Source organism: Suncus etruscus, chromosome 13 (genome assembly GCF_024139225.1).
Source record: "Suncus etruscus isolate mSunEtr1 chromosome 13, mSunEtr1.pri.cur, whole genome shotgun sequence".
Classification (NCBI taxonomy): Eukaryota; Metazoa; Chordata; class Mammalia; order Eulipotyphla; family Soricidae; genus Suncus; species Suncus etruscus.
The window spans coordinates 6,900,152-6,917,285 of record NC_064860.1 but is presented as its reverse complement, the minus strand read 5'-3'; the positions used below and the strand labels follow the sequence as shown (position 1 = coordinate 6,917,285).

General features: G+C 39.0%; 1 protein-coding gene across 1 annotated transcript in view; it reads left to right on the top strand.

Annotated features, from left to right (window-relative positions):
* Positions 1-17,134, top strand: part of DGKB (diacylglycerol kinase beta) — a 754,568-nt gene that overhangs the window by 558,017 nt on the left and 179,417 nt on the right. The window lies entirely within an intron of this gene.

Below are 17,134 nucleotides of genomic sequence, written 5' to 3'. Positions count from 1 at the left end.
TAGGTGGTATTTACTATAATTGTAAAAGGGAATGAAATGGTTTAAATGGGGGTTGTCCAGAACACTCTCATCACCATAGTAAAATTAGGAGAAGGGAAAAAGTAGTGTGGAGGGGGAGAAAGACAGATGTGAAATATCAGGGGAAAGGAAATAAGTACATTGGTGGTGTTAAGGAAAGACAGAATTAAATATCCAAACCAGAGAGTCAACAACACTGAAATAATGATGCCCAAACTTTAACAGTCAAACTTGAAAGGTTGCCTATTAAGATGGCACCTAGGGAGTGGGGGATGTTCGGATGGACTCTGGGAACATTGGTGGAAGGAAGCTGACACTGGGGGTGGGATTACTGCTGAATGACTGTGTGTCTAAAACTCAATGTTGTAACATGTAAAATGTTGTAAACCACAACTCTATAAATCAAAAAAAAATAAGAAAACCTAGAGTAGTTTTGACTTTTGAAGCTGATGTAATAGTTATTTTCCAGTGGCTGAGAATCATTTACTATATAATCTGCCCTTATGAAAATAAATTAAGATTTTTTCCGATTTATTCTCATTAATGGGAAGATACCACCACATTTTAGCTCCTGATTCTTCTCGCAAATATCTGTCTAACAAAGGTTATTTCCATTAGAAAACAAAATTCCTGACTTAGACCTCAATTGATCAGACATCGACCATCCAACACAACACTGAACTCTGAATCTGAACCTTAGAACTGGCAAAGTTCCCTACACTAGCACAACAGGAATCAAACTCCCCTGGGGAGGCTCTAATAAGGCTGCCTCTGGCACCAACTTGCCCTAGGATAGGTTTATATGATAATGTAAGGATGAGGAAACAGCAACAACTTGATCTAAGGGCAGGTTGCCCTACCTCACAACCTAATGGTGAGATATCATTAGAAGATGCTGTGTCCTAAGATCTGTGAAAAAACTGAGATCTCTTACGGAAGACTGATTTTGACAACTGAGACTGAACAGAATTTTCCTGGGACCATAAATATCTTTTGTTTTGACAGGTAACATGGCTGGAACCTATAGTTGGTCTCATGATAGCATGCTTCAATGGTAGAGACACCATGAATCTATTAGGCCAAGGGCATTTTCTTTCTAATTTCCCCAACCAATGTTTATTGCACCTACTCAAAACAAACAAACAAACAAAAAACAACCAAAAAAACAACTTGTCACATCTGACCCCTCCCCCCCCTTTTTCCCCCCTTCTTTTATTTTCTTTTATTTTTTAAAGCTTCTAGATAGGAGCACCTGCCTTTTTCACAGAACCATAGAACAGCTTCTGTCATATATATATATATATATATATATATATATATATATATATATATATATATATAAAATTGAGAAAAGTAAAAAAAAAAAAAAAGTAGATGGACCACATGGGCCAATTGGTTTTAGGAGTTTTGAGTGGAATTATAAAATGGTCAGATCTAAATACACAAGCCAAAGTCAATGAGAATAGAATCAAAAGACCCAAACTATAAGAAGCTAAACAAAAAATAGAAATGATACACTGGTAGGCAGAGGGCTGAGTGTAGAGGAATGGGATCGTGTTAAGAAATCTAGTTGAGGGGCCGGGAAGGTGGCGCTAGAGGTAAGGTGTCTGCCTTACAAGCGCTAGCCAAGGAACGGACCGCGGTTCGATCCCCCGGCGTCCCATATGGTCCCCCCAAGCCAGGGGCGATTTCTGAGCACATTGCCAGGAGTAACCCCTGAGCGTCAAATGGGTGTGGCCCAAAAATCAAAAAAAAAAAAAAAAAGAAATCTAGTTGAGGGAGGTCAACATGGGTGGTGGGAATGGTCCTGATTTACTGTCACTATGTCCCTGCCCTGAAATAAAACTTACAGTTTTATTTTGTAATTCATATTGACCTCAATAAAATTTTTTTCATTTTTCTTTATTTAAACATATTAATTACATAAATTATTGTGATTAGGTTTCAATTATGTAAAGAGCCCTCCCCCTTCACTAGTGCAACATTCCCACCACCAATGTCCCAAATCTCCCTCCATCCCACCCCACCCCCACCTGTACTCCAAACAGGCTTTCCAGTTCCCTCATTCATTCACATGATTATGGTAGTTCTCTGTGTAGTTATTTCTATAGTGTACTCACCACTCTTCGTGGTGAGCTTTATAAAGTGAGCTGGTGTTCCAGCCCTCCTCTCATTGTCTCTGAGGATTGTTACAAAAATGACTTTGATTTTTCTTAACCCATAGATGAGTGAGACTATTCTGCGTCTCTCTCACTCTGACTTATTTTACTCAGCATGATAGATTCCATAGTACATCCATGTATAGGAAAATTTCATGGCTTCATCTCTCCTGACAGCTGCATAATATTCCATTGTGTATATGTACCACAGTTTCTTTAGCTATTCGTCTGTTGAAGGGCATCTTGGTTATTTCCAGAGCCTGACTATTGTGATTAGTGCTGCAATAAATATAGGTGTGAGGAAGGGGTTTTTGTATTATATTCTTGAGTTCTTAGGGTATATCCCTAGGAGTGAAATGGGAGCTCAATTTCCAATTTTTGGAGGAATCTCCATATTGCTTTCCATAGCGGTTGGACTAGACGGCATTCCCACCAGCAGTGGATAAGAGTTTCTTTCTCTCCACATCCCCGCCAGGACTGATTGTTCTCATTCTTTGTGATATGTGCCAATCTCTGTGGTGTGAGGTGGTATGTCATCGTTGTTTTGATTTGCATCTCCCTGATGATCAGTGATGAGGAACAATTTTTCATGTTCCTTTTGGATATTTGTATTTCTTTTTTTATCAAAGTGTCTGCTCATTTCTTCTCCCCATTTTTGATGGAATTAGATGTGTTTTTTTTTTTTCATGTAAAGTTCTGTCAGTGCCCTGTATATTTTGGATATTAGCCACTTATCTGATGGGTATTGGATGAATAGTTTCTCACACACAGTGGGTGGCTTTTGTATCCTGGGCACTATTTCTTTTAAGGTGCAGAAGCTTGTCAGCTTTATGTATTCCCATCTGTTTATCTCTGCTTCCACTTGATTGGAAAGTGCAGTTTCCTCCCTGAAGATGCCTTTAGTCTCAATGTCATGGAGTGTTTTACTTACGTGTTGTTCTATATACCTTATGGTATCAGGTCGATATCAAGGTCTTTAATCCATTAGGATTTTACCTTTGTACATGATGTTAACTGGGGGTCTAAGTTCACACCATTGGTTGAAGAGGTTTTCCCAGCTCCACTTAGGATTTCTTGCTCCTTTGTCATAGACTAGTTGATTGTATGCCTGGGTAACATTGTCTGAGATCTAAACCCTATTCCACTGATTTGAGGGTTTGTCCTTATTCCAATACCATGCTGTTTTGATAACTGTTGCTTCATAGTATAGCTTAAAGTTGGGGAAAGTAATGCCTCCTATTTTCCTTTTCCCTAGGAGTGCTTTAGCTATTCAAGGGTGTTTATTGTTCCAGATGAACTTCATAAGTGTTTGATCCACTTATTTGAAGTATGTCATGGGTATTTTCAAGGGGATCACATTAAATCTATATAATGCTTTGGGGAGTATTGCCATTTTAATGATGTTAATCCTGCCAATCCATGAGCAAGGTATGTGTTTCCACTTCCATGAGTCCTCTCTTATTTCTTGGAGCAAGGCTTTATAGTATTCTTTGTATAAGTCCTTCAAGTCTTTGGTCAAGTTGACTCCAAGATATTTGAGTTTGTGTGACACTATTGTGAATGGGATTGCCTTCCTGACTTCCATCTCTTCCCTATCATTATTGTTGTATAAAAAGGCCATTGATTTCTGTAGGTTGATTTTGTAGCCTGCCACCTTGCTATATGAATCTATTGTTTCTAGAAGCTTTTCGGTAAGAGTATTTAGGGTTTTCTAAGTAGAGTATCATGTCATCTGCAAACAATGAGAGCTTGACTTCCTACTTTTTTATCTGGATTCCCTTGATATCTTTTTCTTGCCTGATCACTATAGCAAGAACTTCCAGTACTATGTTGAAGAGGAGTGGTGAGAGTGGACAGCCTTATCTTGTACCAGAATTTAGAGAAAAGGCTTTTAGTTTTTCTCCATTAAGGATAATATTTGCCACAGGCTTGTGGTAGATGGCTTCAACTAGATTGAGAAAGGTTCTTTCCGTTTCCGTCTTGCTGAGAGTTTTGATCAAGAATTTGTGTTGGACCTTATCAAATGCTTTCTCTGCATTTATTGATATGATTATGTGATTTTTATTTTTCTTGTTGTTGATGTTGTGTATGATGTTGATAGATTTACGGATGTTAAACCATCCTTGCATTCCTCAGATGGAACCTACTTGGTCGAGTGTATGATCTTCTTGATGATGCATTGGATCCTATTTGCCAGGATTTTGTTAAAGATCATTGCATCAGCATTCATCAGGGATATTGTTTTGTAATTTTCTTTTTTGGCAGCATCTCTGGTTTTGGTATCAAGGTGATGTTGGCTTCATAAAAGCTGTTTGAGAGTGTTCCCATTTTTTTTTCAATTTCATGGAAGAGCTTGGCTAGGATTGGTAGTAGCTCCTCTTAAAATATTTGAAAAAATTCATTACTAAATCCATCTGGACCTGGGCTTTTCTTTTTGGGCAGATGTTTGATTACAGTTTCAATTTCCTCAGTAGTGATGGAAGTGTTTAGATATGCTACGTCCTCCTTATTTAAATATGGAATATTATGTGTCCAAGAATTTTTCCATTTCTTCTAGGTTCTCATGTTTAGTAGCATAAACCCTTTGGATTTCTGCAATATCTGTCATGATCTCCCCCTTTTCATTTCTAATATGGGTTATCAGATTTCTTTCTCTCTTTCTTTGTGAGTTTTGCCAATGGTTTATCAATATTTTTTATTTTTTCAAAGAACCAATGTCTGCTTTCGTTGATCTTTCAGATTGTTTTTTGGTTTTCCACTTCATTGAGTTCTGCTTTCAGCTGTGCTATCTCTTTCTGTCTCCCTATTTTTGGTTCCTTTTGTTGGTCATTTTCTAATTTTTTGAGCTGCATCATTAAGTTATTCAGGTATGCCCCTTCTTCCTTCCTGATTTGCACTTGTAGAGCTATAAATTTTCCTTTCAGGGCCGTTTTTGCTGTGTCCCATAGATTCTGGCAGTTTGTGTCTTCATTGTAATTTATATCCAGGAAAGTTTTGATTTCCTTTTTGATTTAATCTCGGACCCACTGGTTGTTCAGTAGCAGGGTGTTTAATTTTCAATTGTTAAAGTTTTTCTTCTGTGTGCCTTTGTAGATCACAACAAATTTCAGAGCCTTGTGGTCAGCAAAGGTAGCCTGAAAGATTTCTATCCTCTTGATTTTATGGCGGTATGTTTTATGGGTCAGCATTTAGTCTATTCTGGAGAATGACCCATGTACATTGGAAAATAATGTGTATCCAGGTTTTATGGGATGGAGTGTCCTGTATATATCTACTAGTCTTCTTTCTTCCATAACTCTTTTCAGCGCTAGTATGTTTTTGTTGGGTTTCAATCTGGTTGACCTATCAAGTGTTGATAGGGCCGTGTTGAGATCTCCCACAATGATTGTGTTATTATTGATTTCTTCTTTCAGATTTGTCAGTAATTGTATTAGATAATTTGCTGATCTCTCATTGGATGCATATATGTTTAATAGTCTGACTTCTTCCTGTTGCACATATCCATTGATTAGTACATAGTGTCCATCTTTGTCCCTTACCACTTTTCTGGATATAAAGTTGGTGTCATCAGATATAAATATGGCCACCCCAGCTTTTTTGAGGGTGTTGTTTGCTTGGATGATTTTCCTTCAGCCTTTGATCTTAAGTCTATGTTTGTTCTGATTATTCAGGTGTGTTTCTTGTAGGCAGCAGAAGGTTGGATTCATCTTTTTGATCCATTTTGCCACTCTGTGTCTTTTAATTGGTGAATTTCATCCATTGACATTGAGGGAGATGATTGTCATAGGATTTAATGTCATTTTTGTAGATAAGTTTGCTGTGTTTGTTGGTCTCTCTTGTCTTAGAGTAGACCTGTCAGTTTTTCCTTTAAGACTGGTTTATCATCTGTGAAGTTTCTGTGCTGTTGTTTATCCATGAAGCTATGCATTCTTCCTTTAAACCTGAACATGAGTTGGGCTGGGTGCAGTATTCTCTGTGAGGCATTCAATTCATTCAGTCTTGTCATAATATCCCACCACTGTCTTCTGGCCTTGAGAGTTTCTTGTGACATGTCTGCTGTAAGTCTTAGGGATTCTCCTTTGAATGTAATTTCTCTTTTTGATCTTGCTGCTTTCAGTATTTTATATTTATTTATGGGATTTGTCATTGTAACCAGGATGTGTCTTGGAGTGTTTTTTTTTTGTTCGTTTTTTTTTTTTTTTTTTTTTTTTTTTTTTTGCGTCTCTTGTAGCTGGTACTCTTCAGGCATGCAGGATTGATTGCATGTAGTCTTTAACTCTGGGAGTATCTCTTTGATGATGTTTTTGACAGTTGATTCTTCCTGGAGATATCCTTCCTGGGTTTCTGGGACTCCAATGATTCTTATGTTGTTTCTGTTGTGTTTATCAAAGACTTCTTTGTGTGTGTGTGTGTGTGTGTGTGTGTGTGTGTGTGTGTGTGTGTGTGGTTTTTGGGTCACACCCGTCAGTACTCAGGGGTTATTCTGGCTCCAGGCTCAGAAATTGCTCCTGGCAGGCATGGGCGACCATATGGGATTGCAGGATTCGAACTGATGACCTCCTTCATGAAAGGCAAATGCCTTACCTCCATGCTATCTCTCCGGGCCCAAAGACTTCTATTTTCATCTGTTCGCATGCCTTGAATACTTTTTCCATTGCCTGTCCGTTTGTCTTAAAGTTCTTTTTCAATTTCTTCTGTTGTGTTGAGTTTTTCTGCATCACATCTTCCAGTACTCCGATTCTCTCCTCAGCTGCTGATACCCTGTTGGCGCGGTTATCCATTGAGGTTTTCAGTTGAGCAACTGTGTGTTTCAGATCTGTTATTTCAGTTTGGAGTTTTCTAATTTTTGTCTTTGTGTTCTGTTCAGATCGATCTATGCTTTTTTTGAGTTCTACAAACATCTTTCATATTTCTATTCTAAACTCCTTATCTGAGAGGTTAATCAGGTGGTTGGAATTTATTAGGTCATTGAGCTTTCGTCTTCATTCTCTGTGAATGGTGTTTGCCTGCGAGGTTTCCCCATTGTCACACTTGTAGTGTGGTTTTTCCTGCGTGTTGTGGTGGGGCTTATTGGTTAGAAAGAGTGTGCGGCCACGAAGCCAAGCCACTCTTCTGCTGCCTCTAGTTGACAGTCCTCAGAGTGAACAAAGACACAGCAGGGCGGAGCTTCCACAGGCCAGAGACCTCAGTTTATTGGACAGTGACCCCGTAGCCAGAATGTTCTTACTGGGCTGCTTCAAAATGCAATTTTGTGGTGGTGCGCTCCCTAGGCTTCTGAGGAAATCTTCAGGAATTCAGAAACACAGGCAGATAGATGCTCAATAAAAATTTTTTAAAACAGCAAGGTTCCTTGAGAGAATATAAACTCCATTATGTTTTCATTGTGTTTGCAATGAGTGAATTTGTGGTAAGTAAAACAATAAGCCACCATAGTTCTATGGTTGTAGATTTAGTTTTCAAAAAACTAGTCTTTTATTATATACAGTTAATTGATATATTAATAATAAGTTTTTAGACAGTATTTAGCCAACTCATTTTTATTTTATATCTACAGCACCACAGAGAATCATTATTCTTTCTGCAATAATTATTATCCTGACTTAATAAAAATAATAATTTCACTAATTAACTACGAATATGTAACATCATGCTTATGTCTATCTGTGCTGTGAATATAAAAACTCTGTGTGTATATGTGTACAAATGTGCATGTTTTAATGAGACAGTGACTAATACACAGTGCAGCTATTAATCAGAATAAAAAGTTTGAGGCCCAAATGTTAGAAAGTGATAGTCATTAGAAAAAAGTCTCAACATTTCCATGGATAAATATGTCTAATTTAAATATTCTCTAAGGATTTTTGAGAAAGTTCAAAAATTGGATGAGTGTCTATGATTCTAATCATTTCATAACATGACACTAAATAGTAATTTCATCTCCTCCTTTTATTTACAAAGATGTTTCCATCATTTCACTTCATGTGTTTAAGTTTTGAAAGATTACTTCTCCTTGAATGATTTATTAAAAGAGAATAATTCTTTTTCTTTCTTTTTTTTTTTTTTTTTTGGTTTTTGGGCCACACCCGTTTGACGCTCAGGGCTTACTCCTGGCTATGTGTTCAGAAATTGCCCCTGGCTTGGGGGGACCATATGGGACGCTGGGGGATCGAACCGCCGTCCTTCCTTGGCTAGCGCTTGCAAGGCAGACACCTTACCTCCAGCGCCACCTACCCGGCCCAAAAGAGCATAATTCTATGATATTTCACAGTTTGGCACAAAGAAAATATATCTTAGAACAATTCATTTTTCTGAACAGTTGTTCATTTTAGAGTTAAGGCAGATCTATTAAGGACCTGCTACATGTATCAACGCTAAGCATTGGGTCTTGATTTAATAATAGAGTTAGCTGCTCTTCCTAGAACTTAATTTCTGTAAGTCAAATAAACATTTTGAAAATTATGAATAACAAAATATGTAAGAATACTTTCTGGAGGGATTTAAATTCATGTTTATTTTTATAGTGAAAGCTCTAGCACACTAAAGTTTTCCCTGCTGACTCTTGAGAACAAATATATCTTAATTAAAAACACCACATTAGTCATATTTTCTTAGTATTGGCTTTTAATTTTTCAAAGTATCTTGTGAAAAAATAGTAGCCACTTTCAAATTACTTTCCCATTTATATTTAATACAATAAAGTTTCATAGAATTGGGACATCATCTTGAAATTAAAATTTATGGTCAAATATAACTTAGCCAATAAGGTTAAGACATTTTCATTTTTTTATTTGATAACAATTTATTATCCTGAATATACAAATCACTACTATAACTTAAAAACAAAAAGGCAAATAACAAAGAAAAATAAGCAGATGAATTAAAAAAATCTTGACATGGTGATGCTATGAAATAAGCTATCCACTAATATATGTACATAGATACTTATTTTTTATTTAAATTTCCTAGAAATAATTGAATGATAACAAAAATCATATACGTAATATAGATTTTTTTTATCTTCCTATGAACTGATGATGAAGTATTTTCTTCTCTAATACTTCTAAAATTATCAACCCCAGGGCAGATATTTAAGACAAAGAAGACACCTAGAAAGCCTAATGGCCTGCAAGGAGATAATACCTCTTTGTTTTTCTTTTTGTTTTGATGTTTGGGCCACACCCGGTGATGCTCAGGTGTTACTCCTGTCTATGCACTCAGAAATTGTCCTGGCTTGGGGACCATATGAGACACTGGGAGATGAAACCTCAATTGATCCTAGGCTAGTGCAGACAAGGCAGACACCTTACCACTTGCGCCACAGCTCCAGTCCCATTACCTCTTTTCTATTTTTAAAAGATATAAACCTAAAAAAATTACTTAATTTTTGTTATATACTATATCTATAAAATTTAAATAAAGACTTTAATTGTGTATGATTTGAAAGCTCTAGGAAACATGAAATATAGAAACACAGGCATGATTTGTATTATAATGAATGATAGGTGGACTATGGGTGAATAGTTTAGACAATGCGACAACCCCTTCCTTTTTTTTTTTAAATTTTTATTGTGATCATGATGGCTTACATATCTTTCACAGTAGTATTTTGGGTACATATTAACATTGAATCAGGGGAATATCCATCACCAAATTTGTCCTCCCCCAATCCTAGTTCCCTTTCTGCAACCCATATAACCCCACCATCACCCCCCAGGCTGCTAGGGTAGGTGGACCCCTCTTTGTCTAGCTTACTATTAGTGGTCACATATCTGTTTGGTCCTGGTACCCTCCCTTGTTTCCCCCTCTATTTAAGAGGCAGAGCTAGATAAAACGAATTATGTGGTTTTTGTTTGAAGGAAAGAAAAACAATAGAATGGGGTACAAAATAAGAAAAAATTAGAACATAAATTTACAAAAAGAAAAATACTTTGAAAATGGGCGGAGACCTTCTAGAGGCTTTCAACCTCAGTTTTAGAGAGGACATGAAAAAGGTAATTGAAACACTGCAACAATACAGAAAGAAATATCAAATTAAATATCCAGTGAGCACTACAGCAATAAAGACAAGTACCACACAATAGTCTCGGTTCTGAAATCAAATCATGCCAGAGTGCAAAAAAGAAAGAGTAATATAAGATAAAATAAAATAAAATAAAATGAAATAAAATTGGAGATATCAACTTCAATATCTACACCCAAATAAAGATGTCAAAAAATCGATCAGTCAATAAATAAATGTGTGGAAAGATGATTATTTTGTGTGTGTTTTTTTTTTTTCTTTTTCCCCCTGCATAGGCACATCAAGTATTGGGGATATTATAGAGGAAATTCCCTTGGCCTAGGAGTTACAGGGTTTCTCCACCTCTGAAGTATTCTGTCATGGGATTAACTGTAGACTTCTTATGCAAAAAGTTCATTTACTCTCCCCTCAGTGCTTTCGTGGTGTATGAAAGACTTCTGCTTTGTCTTGAATGGTAAAATCAGACCTCTGTATCTAGAGATCTTGGTGACTGTGCAGCTCAAGGAATGGAGCTTATGATGGAGTCTTTCTTTGTGGTTCTAGGAGTTCTACTTCTTCAGTGTCGTTTTCATCCATCTTCTGTAATTGGTGGTCTTGGTCATTATGTTGCTCCTAGGATGGAGCCTGGGATAAAATCTTTTGTTATGTTTCCGGAAGACCCGTTCAGTTGCGGTTGTCTCAGTCAGACCTCTGGAGTTGGAGATCTTGTTTATTAAACAGATTGTAGACCAAAAGCTAGGTTAGAGCTTTTCGTTGCTGTTGTTGTTGTTGTTGGTCCCAGGATGCGTGCTGTCGAGTCCTGGTTGTAATAACTATTCATCTGTCTATAAAGATCTTGGCTTTTGCTCAGGTCAAAGGGTGACATGTTTTCTGATTTGTGACAACTCCTTTCTGTAAGTCAATGTGAATTCGATTCCCATTGACTTACAGAAATGGGTTGTCACATTGTCTAAACTATTCTCAAAACAGAAACCATTATACAACTAGTAAGGTGCTTGCTTTGCACAAGGCCAACCAGAGTTCAAACCAGGTATCCCATATGGTCCCATGTGTACCTCCAGGAGTGATCTTGAATGGAAAGCCAAGAATAATATCTGAGCACTGCCAAGTGTGGCCCCAAACAAAAACAACAGTAATAATAACCTTCGTGACAGAAGTATGAGAGACCTAGAGTGCTCTGAATTACAAAACAGGGAGCTAAGAATATAGGTTTGCAGGCAGCTGACCCAGTTTGGAGCTCCACTACCATGAGCATTCTGCAATATTGCCAGATGAAGATCCGGAGAGAGATCCCCCAACACCTTCAGGACCAGAAGCCCCTGAGCAAAACGAGGTGGCCTAGGTAATACTCTCAGGGCCAGCCTGAGTAGCATTGCACCTCTGAGCCCTGTTTTGAACTCTTTACCAGGTAGCAGAATTACCAGGGAGCCGTCTTAGCCTCCTGAGCACTAAATGTTCCCCACCCACAAGTGAAGAAAAATATTTACATATGATTATCCCATTACCCCAGGGAAACAAAAGCATTGAATTAGTAGCAACTTCTTGTCTGTCTTCCTTTTTCTATTCTTCTATTAAATGTGATCATTTGAGAATAAACTATTCTTCAGTTCTTTTTTCATTCCTGAAATAAGAAGGCCTATCCTAGTGCATATTTTCCACAGATTAAAATTTACTCTCTTAGTTGGCCCTTGCAGAACATTTCTACCTATGTATGGATAAGATTTGATGGACCATAGAAAATTTTGCTCTTACAATGTGTTAACTTTGTGTGAGCTACTTAGTTGTGGGTAATTTAAATATATATATATATGTATATATATATATACATATATATATAATTGACATATGCCTGCTTTAATTAAAACTGCTTAATGTGTTGATTTAGTATGTTTACTTATATTATTTTCTCTATCAGAGCACATAGTTATTTTATTATTGTCAGAAACACTAGTTTCATAATTTCTGAATAATTTATATAATTAATAATAATTAATAATATAATACTACTTATATTGCATTCAATTTATTTTATAGATTTTTATTTGTCTGATAAGTATATGATAAAAATATTGTAGAACTTGGGATATAAAATGAGCACTTTATTATTATACTGAATAACTTACACAAAACACCGTCTTTTGATTTAAGACAGTGATTTCTCAACCTTCACAAGATAGAGTAAATTCCTATTGGAAGATCTAAAGCAATAAAACTGACTAAAATAAAATTCTATCCAAGTTTTGAAATGTTGTGTTTATTCTGTTTAGAGTTTTGTGTTTGTTGTTTCTGTATCTTCTCTTTTGTTACTTTGATTCTTTGATTTGGGTAATGTACTACAGTGTTTGCTTGTTGGTCCTTCCTTTTATTGCATGTCTTCTATTACTCAGTTTTCCACAAGCATTTTGTAAGAAACAAAGGCTAAGATTGGGGTACTGATTCTCTGAGAACTGAACAAACAATTGGTCCATGAATGCTTTCCATTGGTTTTTACAGCAGAGACCATGTCACCTCTACAATCTGTTCAGATTGTATCTGCTGCTGATTCCCTCTTGGCAGTACAATGCATTATTTGTGGTTCACAAAACTACTTATAAGAGCCCTTTCTAAAGTAGATTGTAGCTGAGAGTAAAGATGCCTAACACATAAATGACATTGTGAGGTTCTGCCTGCTGGGGTGAAAATATATTGTAAGAGAAGACCAAAGACTAGATTGCAGAACTTTATCCAAACCAATGCTGACCATGTGCCAACTGTCAGCAAGATTTATGGCCCTTTCACAAAGAATAGGGTTGGGTGTACGTGGCGGTGGAGGGGGTGCTGGAGTTATATCTATGATTTGATTTTAAGTTTAGTGCCTCCTACTACTGAACAACTGTTTCTAGGCATCAAGGATGCAATTTTCAGTCCATTCACATTTATTGGGTATATTGTACCTGGTCTCAGAACTCAATTTTAATATTTTTTAATTTGTCATTATATGTGATAGTGCTAAGATATTGTTGCTAAGGTTGATACTATTGTTGAGGTGGAGAAAAGTCATGCAATGTGAAAAATCTATTTTTCATAAAATATAGACCAAATATTATTCATTTGTGTTATGAAAATAAAATGTAGTATTCTCAGAAGTCTTTATCATCATCTTATGAATAATCCTAGAAGAAATGATGCTTTCAAAGTAATGTGTCACCTTAAAAATTATTTTCTGTTATTTTGCTTTTCCATTGTTGCTAGTGTCATATCTTCAGTCTGGCATTTATCTAAAAGCCTTGCATATAAATGTAAAAATGTGCATATATTCTTTTTTTCCGTGAATTATCAGAAAATAAACAATTCATGTTTTTGCAAGCCTTCTTTTCTCAACCTAATTCTTTTCTTGATTAGCTGATGGCTTCTGTCTTCATTAGAGTGTTAGATTTCCAATAGCTTTTTCACCATTTCCTCATCAATAAACTATTCCTCACTGATAGTATTATGATGTTTTGTTATTTTCAGCCATTCTAATTTGTTTTTAAACATGTATGTTATTGAATATTAATTCCCTAGGCATTTAGATAAACCCTTTGTCAAAGTTTTTTTTGCCTATTTTTGATTGTTTTTATTTTTTATTTATTTTATATTAGTGCGATATATTTATACATCTAGTTAATATAAGGCCTAGAGTCTTATTGGCTGTTTGCATTGCAAATATATTCTCCCCATGTGAAACTTTCCAAATAATTGAGAATTTGGCTCTAAAATCACCATGCCTTTGCTTTATTAAATTCCTGTGCATCAGTCTATCTCTTTTTTTTTTAATTTTTTTTATTTTTAATTATGAGAACAAGGATGCAAAGAAAGAGGACAAGGTAAAGTTACAGTGGAAGGACAATACATAACATAATTCTCAGAAGTCCCCTTGCTGATATCCCAACTTTGAAATTTCATCCAAAGAACATTAAGATTGTAACACACTATAATATTTCTTAACAGCACACAAGGCAATCTAAAGCCATAAAACTTACATAACTCCTTAAACATTACAGGCATAGCATTTTTTTTACATTTCCATATTCATGCATATTAGCTTAAGTTGACCTCAAATCTTAACTGGGTTCTTTTTAAGGATTAGAGTCAAAGGAGCACAGCAAAAATGGTGTTAGAGTGGCAATTGTTGTTTGCATAGGCCCACCAAAATATGAGGGACATGGAAAGAAATAACCTTGGCCTAAATACAAAAAGACCCGATCCCTGAAGGTTCCTGGCACAAGACCAACTCTAGGCTCCAGGCAAGCTAGATCGTCCAATCCAAGACATTGTCTGTAGTGCCAACACACTTATATTTTTCACACAGTCTCTGTTGTTGGTATCAAGCTTCTGTATTTAAGATCCTGGAATCTGTATATCCAACATTGAAGTCAGGATGTGGAGCGTCCTCTGGTTTCACCTTACAATCAAAGGGCAATGCAGGGAGCCCTGTCCTGTAAGCAAATCGTTGTTGTTGTTAAGTCTTCTCAGTGTTAATGGAAGTCTCTTTTGAGAAGGACAATGTCTGAGCAGTGTAGAGTCTTCCTTGGTAGAGGATTGCTTCCAGGTGATGCTATAGACCAGCCTGGATGTTTTGTGGATGGCTTCCCTGGTTCAGGGAAATGCCCTTTCTTCTGAGGTCTGTGCCAGGTCGTTATGTCAATGTTCAGGGTGTAAGGTCCCTTTGCACTATGAGATTTGTCTGTACCAATTTCTATTAGATAGGATCTTATTTATATGTATAGTATTTTCCCATTTTAATGTGCCTATGCAAAAAAGGAGCAATGCCACGTGGTGTTCTTGGCCCATAAGGGGGTGATAAGAACAATTATGGTTCAATCATAAGCATTAATCTGGGGGACTCTTTCTCTAAGATTCCTTGTTAAACAGCTCAAAAAGAGAAGGAGAAAAGCGGTTAGAATCATCACTATATAAGACAACATTTAGTAAGAATTATAGCTGTCAGAGAAAAAAAACAAAATATTCTAAAGAAATACGTGTCCATTTTATGTATCTTGATAACAGTTTGGGGTTGTTACACACAATGCACGGCTTTGGTCTGTGATAACGCTTGTACACTACTGATTAAAAAGAGTAATGTAGATTAGAGATATTTGGGGGAGATAGAGAGTAAAAGAATAAAAAAGAGCTTTGTAGGGATGTGGGAAAGGGCACGATACAAAATAAAGATTCTGGATACGTAAAACGTAACATAACAATAGGAATACTCTTAATATATGAAGTACGCGCGGGGGCGCTAGCCCGGTTCTGCAGTTTTGGGATGCATAGGGCGGGATTTCTCCCCCCCTCCCCCCAGGGCCCGATTAACCAGGCGTGGCCCTGAAGACCCACCAGGTTTGGGGGGATCTTGGCCCCCTGGACTAGGAGTTCAGCCCAGGGGACCTGTGGCTAGCTGTCCTGCCCAGAGCCCCCAACATACCAGACAAAGACCCAGAAATCCTGGCATGTGGAGTGGTCTGAGCCCAGCTGTGCCTCTGCAGTTTTGGGATGCATAGGGCGGGATTTCTCCCCCCCCCCCCAGGGCCCGATTAACCAGGCGTGGCCCTGAAGACCCACCAGGTTTGGGGGGATCTTGGCCCCCTGGACTAGGAGTTCAGCCCAGGGGACCTGTGGCTAGCTGTCCTGCCCAGAGCTCCCAACATACGAGACAAACACCCAGAAATCCTGGCATGTGGAGTGGTCTGAGCCCAGCCGTGCCTCTGCAGTTTTGGGATGCATAGGGCGGGATTTCTCCCCCCCTCCCCCCAGGGCCCGATTAACCAGGCGTGGCCCTGAAGACCCACCAGGTTTGGGGGGATCTTGGCCCCCTGGACTAGGAGTTCAGCCCAGGGGACCTGTGGCTAGCTGTCCTGCCCAGAGCCCCCAACATACCAGACAAAGACCCAGAAATCCTGGCATGTGGAGTGGTCTGAGCCCAGCCGTGCCTCTGCAGTTTTGGGATGCATAGGGCGGGATTTCTCCCCCCCTCCCCCCAGGGCCCGATTAACCAGGCGTGGCCCTGAAGACCCACCAGGTTTGGGGGGATCTTGGCCCCCTGGACTAGAAGTTCAGCCCAGGGGACCTGTGGCTAGCTGTCCTGCCCAGAGCCCCCAATACCAGACAAAGACCCAGAAATCCTGGCATGTGGAGTGGTCTGAGCCCAGCCGTGCCTCTGCAGTTTTGGGATGCATAGGGCGGGATTTCTCCCCCCCTCTCCCCCCAGGGCCCGATTAACCAGGCGTGGCCCTGAAGACCCACCAGGTTTGGGGGGATCTTGGCCCCCTGGACTAGGAGTTCAGCCCAGGGGACCTGTGGCTAGCTGTCCTGCCCAGAGCCCCCAACATACCAGACAAAGACCCAGAAATCCTGGCATGTGGAGTGGTCTGAGCCCAGCCGTGCCTCTGCAGTTTTGGGATGCATAGGGCGGGATTTCTCCCCCCTCCCCCCAGGGCCTGATTAACCAGGCGTGGCCCTGAAGACCCACCAGGTTTGGGGGGATCTTGGCCCCCTGGACTAGGAGTTCAGCCCAGGGGACCTGTGGCTAGCTGTCCTGCCCAGAGCCCCCAACATACCAGTCAAAGACCCAGAAATCCTGGCATGTGGAGTGGTCTGAGCCCAGCCGTGCCTCTGCAGTTTTGGGATGCATAGGGCGGGATTTCTCCCCCCCTCCCCCCAGGGCCCGATTAACCAGGCGTGGCCCTGAAGACCCACCAGGTTTGGGGGGATCTTGGCCCCCTGGACTAGGAGTTCAGCCCAGGGGACCTGTGGCTAGCTGTCCTGCCCAGAGCTCCCAACATACGAGACAAACACCCAGAAATCCTGGCATGTGGAGTGGTCTGAGCCCAGCCGTGCCTCTGCAGTTTTGGGATGCATAGGGCGGGATTTCTCCCCCCCTCCCCCCAGGGCCCGATTAACCAGGCGTGGCCCTGAAGAC